At 40.1% G+C, this 19,332-nt stretch overlaps 1 protein-coding gene across 3 annotated transcripts in view; it reads right to left on the bottom strand.

Annotated features, from left to right (window-relative positions):
• The window catches only part of LOC148034878 (uncharacterized), a 49,838-nt gene extending 30,805 nt beyond the window's left edge, over nt 1-19,033 (bottom strand). For 2 of the 3 annotated variants that reach the window (XM_087679812.1, XM_087679813.1), the window contains exon 1: nt 15,905-19,033. The gene's annotated coding sequence lies outside the window, so the exon portion shown is untranslated. The remainder of the gene's footprint in view (nt 1-15,904) is intronic. The other variant, XM_087679811.1, reaches the window with a different exon arrangement.
• Nucleotides 19,034-19,332: the final 299 nt, after the last annotated feature.

Below are 19,332 nucleotides of genomic sequence, written 5' to 3'. Positions count from 1 at the left end.
AACTTTTCCAATTATAATAAACTTCAAATAATGGATTAAGTACGTATAGGTAAATGCTTTTGTTACTGGAGCTAAACATAGGTACACATGAAGATCTAGAATAGAATTACAACACTTACAAAAACAACCTAGAAGAGATACAAATGGATATGATATCATGCAAGCTCTATATGGGATTATAAATAAACTCGAAATCCATCAATAAGATGATGTAGATAGAAGTATAATATCATGCAAACTCTATATGGGATTCTAAACAAACTCAAAATCCATCAATAAGATAATGTAGATAGAAGCAGTTTATGGGTTCAAATGTGAAGTGTGCCACTTTGCCTCTCTCTCCATGAATTCTTGCCCTTACAAGTATCGGCACCTCCCATTGGTCAATAGAACAATGCAACTATAAATAATATAAATACTGAGATACTATATTAGCATTACAAAAACGACCCTCTAGTGTTTCTTCTAAAAAATGGTGGATTTTGTTCAATTCTCCATGAAATGTCACATCTAATTTAGAAGTTCATCAATCAATAACTAGTTTACTCTTCAAAGGACCAAATATGCATATAATTGGTACACTTTGCAAGGTTTGTGATGAAAGATGAGAAGGATCGAAGCTTGTACGCAAGAGCTATGGCGGGAGAGCAAGAGCAAGAAAGAGAGAGACAAGAAATGGGAACTCCAACAGTCACAATGTGTGACTGGGCCTTCCTTTATTCAAACTGTCACTAAAAGAATAAAGAATAAAGTGACGGTGATCGGCGCCCGCCACCTGCAGTGTGCAATGGCGGTGACTATCAGTGTAGTAATACACGAGCGGCTAGGCGGAGGCGCCTTTACCCCCAACAACCTCCCACTTAAAGGCAAATCGGCCCTAGTGAGGAGTGAAAAGAAAAAGAAAAAAAAAGACAGTACAACATGTACACATGTACAACAGGATGAGGAAATACGTCATCTCATCACACGCCCATCAACCTCTTGAGGAAAGCAAAGCGCTCTGCAGAGAGGCTTTTCGTGAGCAGATCTGCAGGATTCTAATCAGCCGAGATCTTGACAAGATCAACAGACTTGTCCTCAACGACCCCACATATGAAGTGATACCTCACCTCAATGTGTTTCGTCTTCACATGGAAGACCGGATTCTTGGCTAACTGAATAGCACTCATAGAATCCGAATGCAATGTAGGGATAGCATCAATACCAAGGTCAGCAAACCAAATGACCCAACCAAATGGCCTCCTTGCAAGCCTCAGTGGCTGCAGCATACTCAACCTCTGTAGTAGAAAGGGCCGTGTATTTCTGCACCCTGGACATCCAAGAAACAGCACCTCCAGCATATGTGAATACATAGTCGGAAGTGGACTTCCTACTATATGCATGTCCTGCATAATCAGAGTCAGTGTACCCCACGACTCCTGTATCTTGGCTGCCATAGCATATGCACATATCTGCAGTGCCCTTCAGGTACCTCATGATACCCTTCATGGCATCCCAATGCTTCTTGCCAGGTGTAGCCATATAGCGTGCCACAACACCAACTGCGAAGGCAATATCTGGACGAGTGGCGATCATGGCATACATAAGACTGCCCACTGCGGATACATAGGGAATCTTGGCCATCTCGGCCCTTTGCTCATTTGTCTGCGGACAATCAGCCTGTGATACCTTCACATAAGAAGGCAATGGACATCCAATAGGCTTTACGTCCTGCATGCGGAAGCGCTCAAGGACTTTATGAATGTACTTCCTCTGTGACAAGTAGAGGAGTCATCGATGCCTGTCGCGTCTAATGCGCAAACCAAGTATGTAAGAGGCATGTCCCAGATCTTTCATCTCAAAGCTCTTTTTGAGCTGAGCCTTAAAAGCATCTAGCTCATCATGAGCTTTCCCTGCTATCAGCATATCATCCACATAGAGTACCAAAATCAATAAAGAACCATCATGGGCTTTCTTCGTGTAAAGACACGGATCCATAGCACTCCTGCTGTAGCCCTGTGACTACATAAAGGCATCAAACTTATGATACCACTCCCTAGGTGCATGTTTCAAGCCATAAAGACTTTTATTCAATTTGCACACTAGGTGCTCCCTGCCAGGTTCTGCAAAGCCCTTAGGCTGCTCCATATAAATCTCATCATGCAAGTTCCCATGTAAGAAAGCCGTCTTGACATCCATCTGGTATAAATCCAAGTCAAGTTGAGCAACCAAAGTGAAGACTAAGTGTAGGGTGGTCATCTTAACCACATGAGAAAAGACCTCATCAAAGTCCACACCATGCTCCTGCTTAAAACCCTTTCCTACCAGTCTAGCCTTCTATGCCAACTTGGGGTGTCCAGGGATACTTTTCAGCTTGTACACCCACTTGCATGGCAAAGCCTTCTTGCCCTTGGGCAAGGAAACCAAATCCCAAGTCTCATTCTTATGCAAGGAGTCTATCTCAGACTGCATAGCCATCTCCCAGGAGTGATTGTCACCCCTGCGCATAGCTCTCCTGCATCTGTAACCAAGACATAATACATCGAGGGCTGAAATCTATCAGGTGGACGTCTGTCTCTAGTAGACCGTCTCACGGCAGGCTCTGCTCCCTGCCTAGCTGCCTGCCCAACACCCTGACCATGAGCATCTGCTGCAGCTGTAGGTTGTCCAACTGGCTGTGCGGGAGCTCTCGGCTCCTTTTGAAATATGACCCTGCGGATCTCAACAACTCTCTCAGGCTGCCTATGCATCTTGTCTTCATGGAAGACTACATCATGACTGCGGATGACTTTCCGCGCCTGCGGATCCCAGAGACGGTAACCCATCTCACCTGCATCCCCATAACCAAGGAAAATGCATTTGATACTCTTAGGATCCAGCTTACTTCTCTTGTCCCTGGGCACATGGCAAAATGTCTCACATCCAAAGACACGGAGATGCGCATAAAAGGGAGGTTTTCCAGTCCATACCTCCTCGGCAACCTGGAAATCCAAACCACTAGAAGGTGATCTCTTTATGATATGCACAGCTGTACTAACTGCCTCAACCCAAAAGCTCTGTGGTAGGCCTGCGTGGCTAAGCATACTACGTACACGCTCATGGATGGTTCTATTCATCCGCTCAGCCAAACCATTCTGGGGGGGGGGGGGGGGAGAGGGGGTGTAGGGGGTAGTCAACTGACGCTTAATACCCCTATCATCACATAACTGCTCAAAAGCACGTGAGACATACTCACCCCCATTATCTGTCCTTAGGCATTTTAGCCTATACCTAGACTGGTTCTCAACCAATGCAAGCCATCTTTGAAACTCAGCCAAGACATCGGATTTCAGCTTAATGGAATAAGCCCAAACTTTCCGTGAAAATTCATCTATAAAAGTAACAAAATATTTTGCACCACCCATAGATTGACAAGGCATGGGCCCACAGATATCCGAATGTACCAATGCCAAGGGCTCACTCATGCGTGGCCTACCAGACTTCTTATGCGTAGACATAGTCTGCCTGCTATAAAGACAATGCTCACATGAATCAAAACATGCATAATTAAGGGGCGGTAATACAAACCAGAAAGCATTTTCATTCCCTTCAAAGACATATGGCCCAAACAGGCATGCCAAAGAGATACATGTGGGATATAACTCACAAACAAAACATAATCAAGGGAAGAAGCAGATACAATCAAGGGATAGAGGCTGCCAGCCTTGGCACCTCTCGCAATCACAAGTCTGCCACGAGTGATCTTCCATGCAGAGTCTCCAAAAGATACATGATAACTTGTGTCATCAAGCTGTCCAGCTGATAGGAGACTGTATGTCAAAGCAGGTACATGACATACATCCTGCATAACAAAACTGCTGTCAGAAGGAAACTGCAGCCTAACAGCACCAATGCCCACAATATCAAGAGAGTTGTCATCACCCAAGCGCACAGAGCCCGAAACAATACGATATGAATGAAATCACTCTCGGCAAGGTGTCACATGAAAGGACGCACCTGAGTCCAAGAGCCAACACTGTACATACATAGAGTGTATCTCTGTCATCTGTGAAGCACTAGAAGAAGCTGCAAGGATATAATCATCATCATCAACATCCTCAAGTTGCATAACATTGATCTCTTTAATTTTAACACTAGACTTTGCAGGCACTATGCTGCGATCTGAAGACTTATCATGCACTTTATCTTTCCCCTTATCTTTGCGCCTTTCATTGTGCAGTTCATGGCATTGTGGCCTAATATGGCCCTTTTTTCCACAATGGTGACAAGTAACATCTGCATTCCTACCACGGGATTTGCTACGTGACTTCTCACGAGACTTGGACCGAGATTTCTGAGAATCCCGTCCACGGCCACTGCCACTGCCATGTTTTCCATATCCATCATTCCTGCCTCTAACTGTCATAGCATGCGACACACGAGAGGCATCCAAATTCTTACGATTAACCTCTTCCTGCAGAAGAGCACTCTCAACATCAGATAATTTCAAGGTAGCAGTAGAGGCACATAATGCAATGCGAAATACATCCCATGACTCATTAAGAGTACCAAGCAAGAAAAGAGGAGTGACATCCTCTGCAAAATTGATGTCCTGCAAAGTCAAGTTCTTGAGTATAGCATGGAATTGGCTCAAGTGAGCAGACATAGTCACATTCTCCTTCATGTGCAGATCCATAAGCTGCTTCAGCCAATACATCTGACTCGCTGGACTTTTCTTGTCATAGAGATTCTTGATTTTATCCCACAACTACCATGCACTCTCTTCTTCCTCAAATACATTGTAATGAACATGTTCTGTGAGAGATAATACAATAGTGGACTTGCATAACTCATCAAGCTCAAGCCATTCCTCATCTAGCATAGTTACAGGCAGATGCCCGCTCAACTTCAATGGTTTGATCTGCGATTTCTGCACCAACACCTGCAAAATCTGGCTATTCCAATAAGAGTAATTCGTACCATCAAGCTTAGTGATGTTGAAAATAGCATGATCAGTGGACGAACTCGCCATAATGCAGACTGGGAGACTACATACAATTCAAGACTACTTGCTGTTTACTGCAGAAAATGACCAAAATCGAGAAAAAATTACGAGAAAAATGTAACCAAAGCTGCTGCCCACTAAGTACTAGTGAAAGTACATCATTTCAGAATATTTCAACATGAAAAATCCATGTCAGTCTGGAGTTATATACTTGCTGTAATAAATGACAGCAGGGTACTGTGAGAAACAATTGCTGACCAAATCACTGCACCAAGTCAAGAAATGACAGCCAAGACATGACCAGCCATAAACGGACATAAATCAACACCAAACAGTCATCAAGACCTTGAGCAAACACCCAAACATATCACCAAAGCATCCCTTAGTGAGTAGGCATATCCATAATAGAGCAAAGTATACATAACACTGGCAAGACCTGACACCAGTAGGTGTATGCTCACAAGAGTGCAAAGCCCAAGCTCAAGTGAAAAGCAACTCCAAGATATCAGTGCATGAATCATGTAACATTTAAGTATAAGAGATCCCAAAGTCTCAAATATCTGCAAAATGCTCAAAATAGTATAAACCTCTTGCTCAATGTCGGTCAAGCATACAAGATGCTCCCACTGGCACAAAAAATGCGAATAAACGAGCTCAACAGCTCAAGCAAACCAAGTCAAAGTACCAAAGACAGTTAACCAAGACAATGCCTCGATAGCATCCAAGGTCGTAATGGAAAAAGCCAAGTCGTAACGGAAAAATCCGAGTCAATGTCCAATTGCTCAAGGGAATACTCAAATGAATGTCGAGACAAGCTCAAACAACTGCCATCCACAGCCAAAGCATAAAGCATTCACCAAGATATCATAACCCATACTGGGTAGTCTAGGCATAAACCATGTCATAGATGAAATACCAGCTGCAAAGAAGTGACAGTCAAACCCAAATCGAGCTCTAATCTCAACTCAAAAGCATTCCAGAGCATAAACAAGACATGTGGCATAGTCCAAATACATCATGACATCATACCGAGTAGCCGGGAGCACCCCGTGACCAATAGGCATAACCCAACTATAGCATAAATAGCTTCAGCCCTGAAGTTTCCAGCAGCATATAACCTCTGTAAACTGAGCAAATTTGTACTCAATCCAAGCTCAAATCCATAGGCAAACCATAGGCATACATTCTCGTATGTATAGGCACCAACCGGGCATAATCGGACATCAAATGCCAAGACCTGTAAGCATAAAATTGAAGTAACAGGTGGCTGCCCTATTTTGGATAGATTTGAAATTGTTCAAAACAGTCAATGACTGAGCTAAATCAGCTCCAAATGCGTCTCACATAAGAGGCATAACATCCACAAGTGATCCGGTATCAATAGACATCAGTAGAAGCATCACATAAGCTATAGACATACAAATACATGTTGTCCCAGACCTGAAACTTATTCCAGAATATTCTGTCATCAGAATTTGGCAAATCCGACATCACCATCGCATCCTGAGCATGCCAAAACCCTAACTTAGACTCTTATCTTGCCTGAATTGGGTTCCGAATGCCCGAGATATGACAAAAAGAGTGATTTTTGGGCCAGATTTTGAAATATGCGCAAAAAAAACGTGAGCTGGCTGGGGGGATCTGTTGTCCCATGTGTCAACAATGGGGCCCAAAGGGGGCACAAATGGAGGCCAAAGAAGGCCTACACCAAGCCTCAGCAAGCCTTAATAGGCTGGAACCAAGATCTAGGTGAAGGAAGCTCCAAGAGGTGTGAGCTATGACTGCCCACAACCTATGAAAACCCTGTTTACCTAGACCTGTGGACTGAGATAAATCTCTGAAATAATGAAGCAATACCTCAATATCAATGCCCTGATGGTGTCTCAATAGGCCGGGAAGAAGCTCGGGAAGCTAGGGAGTGACGGGAGCTCAAGAGAATGAGCTATGGCTGCTGGGAAGGAGACCCAATGCGAGTGGGGAGTCGATGGGAAGCTGAGAATGCCACGAGCCAAGCTCAAGAGTCGGGAAGCCGTGCTCCGATACCAGTTGAAAGGTGAAAAGGATCGAAGCTTGCACGTAAGAGCTATGGCGGGAGAGCAAGGGCAAGAAATAGAGAGACAAGAAATGGGAACTCCAACAGTCACAATGTGTAACCGGGCCTTCCTTTATTCAAACTGTCACTAAAAGAATAAAGAATAAAGTGACGGTGACGGACGCCCGCCACCTGCAGTGTGCAGTAGCGGTGACTATCAGTGTAGTAATACACAGGCAGCTAGGCGGAGGCGCCTTTACCCCCAACATGTGAGCATTGGATGGTTAAGTTGTGACAATTTAAAATTAAAAATGTACGTTTTGTTTCTATTTGAAAACATTATTGTAAAAGTGAAAAAGTACTTCTACCACTTTTACAACAACCTCCACAATCTCTATGTAGTTTGTTGGATGGCTCACATCCACAAAATATAGAATTTAAAAAAAAAACACCCTTGCATAGAGTAATGCTTTGGCGTTTGTTTCAAGGGGTGCAAAATTTGATGAGCTTTTTTCTCAAAATGAAAATCGTTATACTTGTTGAGTTCATGGATCAATATATCATTGCATAGGTTTCCTACTTCCAAATGAGGAATGAATGACAGATGCCAAACTTTACACAACTTTATGTTTATGATATTGAAATGAGCTATTGAATCGCATGGGGGTTATGTCTCGGCATTCGCCAAACTTATTAGAGGGACTTTAATAAATGATGCATAATCACAATATTCATGCCTATGCATGTAGAGTGGTAGGTGTAGACTTGCAAACCAATCCCTCTATGAAAATAATAATTATAATTTTTGAGAATCGGTCCACTTCTAAACACTATGCCATTTCAACAGTGAATGAAGTTGTAGTTATACATGGACAAGGTAATAACGACACATTAGAATATCACAATATTCAAGTTTACACTCGACAAGTGCATTTGATTACTATAGGCATAAGCGTTCCGCACATGCATGGAACGTTAGGCCGCTTCGCTACTTCGAAGCGGCAAGCGAAGTTGCCATGTTATCGCACAACTTCGCTCACAATCCATTTCTTATCTTTCTCTCTCCTCTTTTTCCTCTCTATTTCTAATCTTTTAATTTTCTCTCTCTCTCTCTCTCTCTCTCTCTCTCTCTCTCTCTCTCTCTCTCTATGCCTTCTATTTTAGTTTATTTTTCCTCCTCTCCTCGTTCTCTCTCTCTCCTTTTTCTCTCGCTTTTCTTCTCTCTCTCTCTCTCTCTATCTCCTTTTATTCTCCCCCCTCTCGCCTCTTTTCCTTCTCTCCCTCTTCTCTTTTTTCCTTTTTTTTAATTCTTCTTCCTCTCTCTCTCTCTCTCTCTCTCTCTCTCTCTCTCTCTCTCTCTCTCTCTCTCTCTCTCTCTCTCTCTCTCTCTCTCTCTCTCTCTCTCTCTCTCTCTCTCTCTCTCAATTGAATACACGATCTAATTATGAAAAGGGTAAAGGTGAGTCTTTGAGAGATTGTATATGGCTCTTTTTCTCCATCCCTCTCCCTGTAAAGAACTAAATTAGGGACATATTTGAATAAATATTTAGTATCACATTGACCTAAGTATAAAAGATATAGACATTTGTACATGCACCATTTGAATAATACAAATTGTCCTTTCACCTTCTCAAGCTTCTCACCTATCCATCCATGGCTACTAGCCATCTCTTTCTTCTCTTCAGGTCTTTATTTCTCCATTTCTAGTCTCTTTCTCTATCCTCTGTACTCAATTTCTCACTTTTTAGTCTTCTCTCTCCTCTCAAGTCCCTTCATTACAAGTGGTATCAAAGCACAAATTTTTTATCCACTTTTCCTTTATCCCACTTCCATTGATGGTACATCTATGCAACTAAAGGATTTCAATAATTGGAAGAAGACAAGTCTGGACATCTTTGAAGCTAGAAGGAACAGATGTGGTGGTGGATAGTCAAAATAACAACTCATAATTACTTTTCGTGCAATTTTTGGAGATATTTGGTCAAAGAAGGGGTAGAAGAGTTAGAGAAAATCTTCAAAGTAGTTACTTTTGTAGAAGAGGCTTTTCTTTCCTCTTTGCAAGCTTTCTTGGAAGCTCCCATGGAGCTTTTCTTAAGAAATATCTACTCCTCTCTTTGATCTCTTCTTCTCAAACATAATGACTAAAGAGGAAGCTTCCTAGCGTCAAAACCTTCAAGATAAGCACTATTGTCAAGAGCTTTAGAGGAGTATTCTTCCAAGTCAAGCAAGCTGAATGTGCTACTTGGACAACTCTATTTTCCTCATGGATCTTATCATGTGTGTTGGTCTCATGCTTATGCTTCTTCCTTAAGCATCATCCATGAGGGCTTGATAAAGATTGAATGCTATCTCTTTTCCTAGTATTTTCTCCTCTTGAAACCCTGGTTGTGATAGGGCAAGGACTCCATGAAAACCTTGGTTTAAGTTTACAATTTCTTGAATAATATTCCCTTTCTTGCTTTGGAGGCCTACCTTCAACAAATATTTATCAACATCTCTTTAAGATTCAAGGCTTTGAAGCACTCATCCAAGTCCAAAAGCTCAAAAATAACCAATGACAAGTTCATCCATGAAATAGAAGCAAGAGGTCAATGTAAACTATGGAGTTTCCATGTTAGATCTAGACCTCTATTCCATTTTCAATTAGTAACCATTTGAAAGATTATTCTTTAAGAATGCAAGTCCTTCCTTAGGTCATATGCAAGAGATTAAGCACATTATTCAAGAATGCAAGACCTTCCTTGTGTCATATGCAAGAGATTAAGCATATTATTCAAAGAATCCAAGCATTATTCAAGCATGTTTTGAAGTAGTCCAAATGCTACCAAATTATATCGCTTTATCTCTCACGTTGGTATTGTAAGTGGAGCATTGAAGTGCTAGAAATAGAGTGTTCATTGTGATCAATCTACATGGTTTACATCTTATTTTGACCTTCAAGAATAGATTGTGAGAGTTTGTAAGTAAAATACGAAGAGGCTATTTTGGGGTGATTGCCATCCATTTATAGGTGTTGTAGGTTGTTACAAGGCATATATAGGTTTGTTACAGGTCATTATAAGTTGCTCTTAGCCCTCATAAACCAAACAAAGGTTGTTATATGGTCTAGGCACCTTACTTTGGACCTATGGGTGGTTAGAACACTAAAGTAGGGCATTTACAGGTTGCTGGACATTTTTGTATAGCCACAAAAGAATATTCTCACAACATTTTTTACTAATTCTAATGAAGTGTTTGATAGATTATCTCAAAGAGCTCATCCTTAGCTTAGATGTAAATAAAAAACTAGCTTAGTTGCATACCAAAATCGAAAGTTACGACCATTTTTTTGATAGGAGGTCTGCTTGGATAACATATAGAAATGGTAGGAATAAAGAAAGAACAAGGCAAATTAGGATTTTCAGCGACAAATCAAGGAATCTAGAGATGCAATGATGGATTCACAACATGAGAAAAAAGATTCTTAAGAATATGGGGAATATAGTACCTTAAATGACACTCTATGTAACCATGAGACTAGGCACTCAATTAGGTATCTTGAGCTTGTTTCCAAGTTAGATCAAATGGTAGAATCTAATGCCTAAACCAAGGAAGTAATAGAGCAAATGGCTCATTCTACCAAAGATTCTTTGGATAAGTTCACTGCTTCTACAATGAAATCATTAGACAAGCTCACTAGCCAAGTCTTACAATTTATGGTAGCACAGATAGTTGATAAAGAAAACAAGGATAGATTTGAATCAAAATAGTTATTTCTACCCCCTAAGCTTAACCCATAGCCTGGGATTATTGGAAGGAAAGAAATACCTGATTTCACCTATGAGATAGGAGAAACTTCATTTAGAAATGAACAGATGGCCTTGAGCATTCATGCATCCAATCCTTCAAGGGTAAGAATTTAGTAACCAGGAGTGCTCCAAATATTTTAGTCCCCATTGGTAGTTACATGGGCACGCATCTCGAAGCTTCTAATGGGTAGGAAGGCTTTATTAAAAGAGAACTCCATGATAAGATAGTATTGACTAAGTACAGTGGCATTGATCTTTCCTTTAGATTTAGAGGAGAGGACATCTAAATTGGAGCAATATTTTAACATCTTTCCTAGATCAGATGACCAAAAGATACAGTTTGCTTATCTTTACCTAGAGGACTTTGCTCATACATGGTGGAGATATTTCAAGAGAGAAAATCAATAGGTTAATAATTGAGAAGGTTTCAAGGCAAAGATGGTTCAAGTGTTTGTGTCCCTATTAAAAAGAAAAAATTAGCCAAGTAGTGATATCAGTTAGACAAAGAACAATGAGTATTAGAGAGTATACCACTCAATTTTTAAATATTATAATGTATGTGGAAAATGTGACTAATGATGTAAAGTTGCAAAAATACATTGATGGTTTGGAGCCTAGTCTATCAACTGATGTTATGGCCCAAAAAGTAACCATATTGTTTCAAGCAATTGAGTTAGTTGAAATATATGCTCACAAGTACAAAAAGGATGTTCCTAGTCAACCACTCTTGGACATCATAAGGCTATACATAGATAGGGAAACTTTGGGAGTAATATTGGTGAATCTAACATGTCTTTTGGTAGCCCCAAGTTTCTATATACCATTTGGTACCCAAAGCGGCTATGATGCATATTTAAATGCATGAAGTTGAGGCTTCTAGAGATAGTTTTATACATGCATGCACCAACTCTTCATTGCTTCATACATTAGTGCTACCTCACAAGTCGGGCACTAACAGGGATTCTATTAGCCCTCAGTTGCGCCAAGGATTAGCATGTTACTAGGACTTGCTTCCCCAATATTAATGTGAATTTGCAATTCTCACAAATGGGTCTTCTTTTCCAACCACAAAGACAAAGGTGGAAATGTACCATTTGAGCCGAATGGGATTGATCTACACATTGCTACCACTATACTTTGCTCTATCTTTTTGGATGCTTGTCGTATGTAGGGTACTATCCATGGGAAAGATGTTTTTATCTTAATAGACAATGACAATACACATAGCTTTGTAAATAAGTCAGTTCTTGATAGGCTGAACTCTCTTTCCATAGATTTACAATAGCCTATTAAGGTGCAAGTAGCCAATGGCAAAGAGAAAATCAACACCCAAATATATTCAAAAGTTCATATACAGTTGGCTAAATTTTATGAAGGAGATGGGTTCTTCACCCATAGTTGAACACTTGGGTGTGTTTAAAACCTATAATGAGATCTCCAAGAGTTTTCACTGGAAAGGATTATGAAAGAATGTACAAGATTATGAAAGAATGTAAAAGATTATGTTAATAGATGCATTCCATGCCAACCGAATAAGGATATCACTCATAAGCCAAGTGGTTTGTTGCAAACCTTACCCATTCTTAAAGGAAAGTGGATGCACATAATCATAGATTTTATTAATGGCTTTTCTACAATTAAGAAGGGATGGAATAGTATATATATGGTGGTGGATAGACTCACCAAGATAGCCCATTTCATTCGCACAAAGGCACAATTTACTGCATCATAAGTGCCTTGTCAGTTCATGGAATACATCTTCAAGCTCCATGGATTATCTCACGTTATTGTACATAACAAGGACTTACTCTTTCATGGCTTCTCTCACTTCTTTTCTTTTATTATAGTCTAATGTAAGAAACTAGAAAGAGTTATATTTTTAGTGTATTTAAGAAATAATGCCATGATACATTGACATAGGTATTAAAATGTAGAGACTTGTAATTTTTTCATTATTCAATAATACACAAGAACGGTTTGTTCATCTCTCCAACTTCTCCAAGCTTTCATGGATTCTCATCTCTTTCCTCTCATTCTAGTCATTCTTTCTTCTCGTTAGTCTTTTTCTCTTTTGTACTCTTCTCTCTCTTGCCTAGTCTCCTCTTTGACAAGTGGTATGAGAGCATTGGTCATTGATTCCATTTAGTTACATCCTAACCAAGATTTTCCATTTTCACAAGTATATGTGGTACAACTCTTGAAAGAGACTAGTGTAAATACCAAAGGTCCCTTTAAGTGAAGAATACAACTTAGCTAGAGATTATTCTAGTAAATGGAAGCAAAGTTAGAGCCAAGGTAGACAAATTAGCAAGTCATCATCAAGATACATGCCATTTAAGAAGCATTGCTGAATTTCTCATAAATCCTTGACGATTTGTCAATAAGACCTATTCAAGATTGCAATCATTGAAGCCATTGACTATCAAGAGGGCATTATGGGTCGACATTTTGGCGGTTTCATGCATTAAGCTCAAATTTATTGTCATTGAGCTTTCAAAAGGGCTGAAGTCTCTTCTATTGCAAGGCTTTCACACTTTATAAGGATTGGATTGGACCGATCAATGGAGATTGAGGCTATGAAGCATTATGGAACAATTTGGGCCTTTCATTTTACCTTGATGGCTATGGAGTAAAAATTGCCATAACTCTTTAAGGGCTGGTCCAAATGGGGCATACTACATATCAATACGAAGCTTTAAAAGTTTAATTTCACCTTATATAAGTGGCACTTTGCTAAAAACTAGGTAGAATAAACAGACTGATGTTTGACGTTGTCTACAATAAATATTTCCCAATTGTGATTATGCTTCAACCAATAAAGTATCCCAAAGATAAGGAAACTTATCCATGCTAAATGTAGGCCTCCAAGAAGCTTTTTTAAGCACGACAATCCTCTCCACTTAATCAAGTACTCAATAACTGACCTAAAGTGAAGCTTCTTTTCATGCTATTCTGTGATCTCCTAAGGGATATACTTGGGAGGTAGCTCTTGAAAAGAAGCTTCACTTTAGGTCAGTTATTGAGTACTTGATTAAGTGGAGAGGATTGTCGTGCTTAAAAAAGCTTCTTGGAGGCCTACATTTAGCATGGATAAGTTTCCTTATCTTTGGGATACTTTAGGTTTTTTGGTTTGAAGCATAATCACAATTGAAGATTGCCATCTTTCAAAGTGGAGTAGCGAGACTCAGGTACTTTCAACAAAACCAACTCTCCTTGGAACTCCATAGGACACCTCTTCTCATCCATGTACATCTTCATTAATGCTTTTGAGCTTTTCTAAGATTCACTTTATATTGCTAAAGAAGGGTTTGCATCTGCTCTAACTCCTCTTTTCCATGAGGGTTAACCTTCTCATTAAAGAGAACTGTAGGAAAGGGCACTTTATAGCCATATAAGGCTTCAAAGGAAGAAACTCCAATACTCGTATGGGTAAAATTATAGCAGGCAAACTCAATCAAGTATAGCCAAGAGTCTCACACATAGTGCACATTCATGTGGCAGAAGTGTCTAAGGTAGGTCTCCAACCACTTGTTGACCCTTCCTGTTTGGTGATCACTTTGCAGATGATAGGTTGTAGAATATGCCAACTTAGTACCCATGGAGCTAAATACCGCTTACCAGAAGTTACTCATGAACTTGGAGTTCATGTTATGTAAATAACTTACAATAATTCATGCAACTTAAATATATGCTCATGAATTGACTAGCTACCTATGATGCAATAAACTGTGTCTTCATGGGAATGAAATAGGCTGCCTTGGTGGGCCTATCCACCACCAGGTATATTAGAGGAGGTAGTAAGAACACCGTGAATTAGCTAGGCAATCAAATAGATATGCAACAGCTAAGTATCCCAAACTAGCAAGGCATTGAGGATACAACAATCAGATGGCTGGTCATCAAATCACCTAACATTGTAGTGGTTATGGACAACAAGGTAGCACTTTAAGAAGGCTCCATGAATTGAAAATGTCCTCTAAAAGGGGTGAGAGCGGCAATGGGTGTCACAGGGTTGAATGATGGCTAGCTAAAATAAAGAAACTATGGATGCACTCACATAGACTTATATTTATAAAGAGTTTGAGATTTAAACTATTGCCAAAATAAGCCATTTAATAATAATAAAATAGCACTGATATGTTTTTAGGGATGGTCTAAGAAGACTTAATAATGAGTTACTAGAAATCCTAAAATTAATGGCTCAATAATTACTCCATGGCTACAACATCTTTCTATGCCTTGATAAGGCACCTAGATCTTGTCGAACAGTCAACCATACGACAATTGAAGAATTGCTCGTTTTCAATTTGCAAATTCCAATTAAATTAAAGAGAGTGTGTATCAAACTATGATAGATCTTCACTACCTGTTGTGCACCATCTCCTATTGCAAAGTTTGTGGTGGAATCTTGTGGGTAGTAAGGAAAAGACAATTAGTAAAATTTGACGTGGAATCTTGTGGGTAGCTAAATTCAGGGAGACTAATAGCAGCTACAACAAGTAGGTTACAATACATTTACTATATTATACAATATCATCTTATGCGATAGTAGCTATAGTAAGTAGGTTTACAACAAGTACATCAAGTAGATTATATCATACGATGCCATACAGAAGCCAAGAGAGAACAAACCATCTAATCCATTACAAGTAGTTGCATTGACTTCAGGTCTGCTTTATGTGGAAAGCACCCTTTCTCCTATGGGATGACACATTTCTTTTCAAGTGCACGTTTTTAAACCAAAAAAGGGAATCAAAATTACCTCATAAAAATACCTAGAGCCTCTATTGTGCTAGCAAGAAGACACCCCATCATAATAGTGGAGAAAACAACATGAGATCCTTGACAACATGTCTTAAGTTTGCAATGCCACCTTCAGGAATCACATCATGCCCACATGCATAGTCCAAATGTTGTCACAGAGAGCATAGCTGGGTTATTACCTACAATTTTGGCATTTCATAGGGTAAGAGTCTAGGGTATAGCTCTGGGCATTCCTGACTGATACAAGGGAACTTGCAAGCAACACACAAATAAGAGCTAACAATATGTAACTACATTAAATACTTCACAATGTTGCACAAAAATATTTGAAAAAGAAAACTGTAATCTAGTACTTACATGCATATATATGCCCATCCTGCAACCATTCCATGCCTCTTCTCCTCCTTGCTCCACACTTTCTCAACTTCTCAGCTTGTTGTCGCAGTTATGGGATAGTAGCCATATGCAGCTATTCTACAACATCCATGTGCCCAGGCTGTATAGATTTTATGTTGTCTATTCCTACTTTCTTTGGTCACTTTCATCAGTGTTTTCTGGCTAACTCCACCCTGTAGACACCAAAATATAGGTTGAGATTCTACTATCTATTTTGATTGGATGCGCATTCCTGCAACACACAATACGCTGTTTGTTTCAAAATAGCAATGCCAGCACTGTGAATGCACTGGCCATAGAAACTTATAATACCAAATGAAATATGTACATGCAATCCCATAACATCAAAACTCAATACTTTTGTTCAATGTCCACGTGAGTTGCACATATGGTTGAAAAACTCTGAAGCATTACACATCCAGGCAATGTTTCATTTCTTTGTCATTGATATATGAAATGGCCAGTCAGGTCATGATTCCAATTGATGCAAACATTGCTTGCACCTCCTAGAATATGCCCGCACCTCCACCATTAATGTTCTTTTAGCTGCACATATGCTTCAACATCTAAAAAGTACATGATACATGCCTGCCATGAAATGCCACTATTGATTCCAATTAGTTTAATATGTCAAAGCTACCACCATGTTTGCAAAGCCAAGACAAAATGGAACATACAAAGTTAAAGACTGAAGACGGTTCATTGTGGTGTACCTGTGTGAATATGCACCATGACAGTATTACCTAGACATATACTTCATAAAATGCTGAAAACCTTGTCTTGAAATTCCTGCAATTACAGAAATGCACAGCTTGTTAACTTCCAAATATCAATGACATGCTCGAACCATTTGTGTTTTTGCAAGCTCACCACACTTGGTATGTATTCAGACATGATAGAGTGGGTATGAATTTTAAGAAACCATGTTTTCAAAATCTGAGAACGTCATTTTGCCTCTTCTTGTCTTCCATTCTTTCAAAATCTAAGAATCAAACTTTCGAGCAGCAGGAGGCTCCCTTCTAAATTATCACCTCTATTGGAATTTACAACTCCCCTTCAAAGAGGTATGGTCCATAACAATTGAATACTTGCTATGGCTCTGCTGCAATCTGAAATTGTGTTATCCCAGGTTACGTCCGTTGTCTTCTCTCTTTCCTTCACATTCTCATCCGCTACACTACTCCAGATCTCATAAGGTTGCTAAAAATTTGTGCTTGGTGTTTGTTCTTGTCGTGGCGTGAAGCTTTTGCTAGGTTAATATCTATTTCAGGCCTGAATAGACTGTTCTTTGTTTCCACTCTTTTGCACTACTTAAACCTCACCCCCGCTTGCTCTCAAATTGATATTTTGCACGGTAGCTTTAATTCTTTGTTGCTATCTCTGTAACAAGCTCTCAAAGGAATCTTCTGGCTGTTCTTATCTTCCATTACTCTCCTCTTCCAATCTCCACCTGTCACTCTTTTTTTCACTAGCCCTCTGCTTCTAAGAGGATACCTTCATAAGAACAACAGCTCCCTCTAGATATAGCCACCTCCCCTTTATTATCTATTCTTCATAAGCTGCAGCCCTCCTTCACACACACAGCACTCTAACCTCTTTGTGTACCAGCTATTGGAGATCAGTTCACCACCGCTGTCGAAATAACATCGTGACTGTTAGTACAACCAGTGACAGCACCGTAGTCTGCATCCCAAGCCAAAATGTCAAGCAATTTAACTAAACCAAAAATCGTTGCACCAGCCCCTCCTCAATCTTCTTTTACCGGCCGGCTGCCTTCTTCCTAGATGCATTTACTTTCTTCCTTCACAATAATTTGCATGTTGCCCTTACTCTGCTAATCATACCTGAAGGAGTTGGAAATGATGACTCTCAAGATGATGCTTCTGATCACACTTGCAAAGCATCATGATGTTGGTGTACTATGCTTGCAAAAAACTCTAGGAGTTGTTCCATATCTCTTCTCTATCTCCCTCATCTCTCAACCTGCTTCAGCAATATTTCTCCATGAACCTCTCCATAATCTCCTATTCTTCAAACTGAGTGCAACTAGACACCCGACAAACCACAAATTCCATACATCAAACCACTGCCGTAAACACAAACATTATTGGTGTCTTCATCAATCAAACAAAATGACTGGAATAGCTACACTTCCAATCTTTAATGGGTTTTATCCAACAGCTGCAGAAAAATAGAACTTAGAGAAACCCTTATTATCTTCCATGTACCTTTAGTAGAACCAACCATCCATCTTCACTCCCATTACATCTCTACTTTCCTCTTCTCAGACCCACAACTGCATCGGCCTCTTTATTTACTCTAGGCATCAGTTATAAGAGGTCTTCCCTCCTTGTTGCCTTGTCGTGAACCTGTAGCCCCACTTAATTACTGACTAATCGTTGCTATGATAGACTTTGTACATTGCTCTCCAAGCTGATCTCTTGCTTCACAAGATTAGTTTTTCTTTCATCTTGAACTACTAAATACACCTGCTGCATCCTTAAATGTAGGTCCACATCTGATCAAAACACAGCTTTACTAACGCTTTTTGCTGCGCTTTCATTCTCTGAGAGCAAGCGTCCTTTAGAGCATTTCTGATCAGTTGCTTCCTAGTGGTGAATTAAAGTAGCGGGTATACTTAGAACAATCCACCATTTCAAATCATTTAGAACCCTTCACGCTCCTTAGCACCCTCCTTTTTGCAGCAAGCGTCCTGTTCAAACCTGTGTGGTGAAATGTTCCCCCTTACCTGTGTTCCTGTTTGGCTAAAGTGCACTTGGGACAAACCTAGAAAACGCGCGTGGTTTCTAGATCGCAACGGCTGAAGGCTTAGCTCTAGAAGAGGGGCAAAAGGGGGAGCAATGGCTGCAGTAAAAGTTTTCCGATCAGGCTGCTCTGTGTCTATCCATGGTAAGTGTCAAGGGTGGTAAGGCAGCCTCCCTCTCTCTCTCTCTCTCTCTCTCTCTCTCTCTCCCGCGCTCGTATTGAAGTTATAGAAACTCGTGTAATGGTCTAACATTTCAAAACATGGCCACGCACAGAAAACCCATCTTTGTCTTCGTCTTCCTCTGTCCCTTCTTCCCTACTCGTGATTTTTACTCTGTCTTTGTCCTTCTTCTTCCTCCTCTTTTTAGCCTTATCGGAGGTCTTCCACCATCTTCTTCGCCTTTCTTCTCTTCCACCAATAAGGAACATCCAAAATTTAATATAATAGATAGTTACATGTGTCGTACACTCTGGGCTATACTTATATATACATATCCCACAGACCAAAAAATAATTCTTAGCTCACCTCTCATGAATAAGGAACTACGCTCTACCTGTCACCCCTCACAATGCTGAGATAAATGATTCGTAACCCATGTTCTTACACTAGTGCCCATTGAATG

Source organism: Lygodium microphyllum, chromosome 6 (genome assembly GCF_053477565.2).
Source record: "Lygodium microphyllum isolate KBCC chromosome 6, Lygodium_microphyllum_v1.1.10, whole genome shotgun sequence".
NCBI lineage: Eukaryota > Viridiplantae > Streptophyta > Polypodiopsida > Schizaeales > Lygodiaceae > Lygodium > Lygodium microphyllum.
The sequence above is the reverse complement of the archived record's forward strand: the minus strand, read 5'-3'. Positions and strand labels throughout refer to the sequence as shown.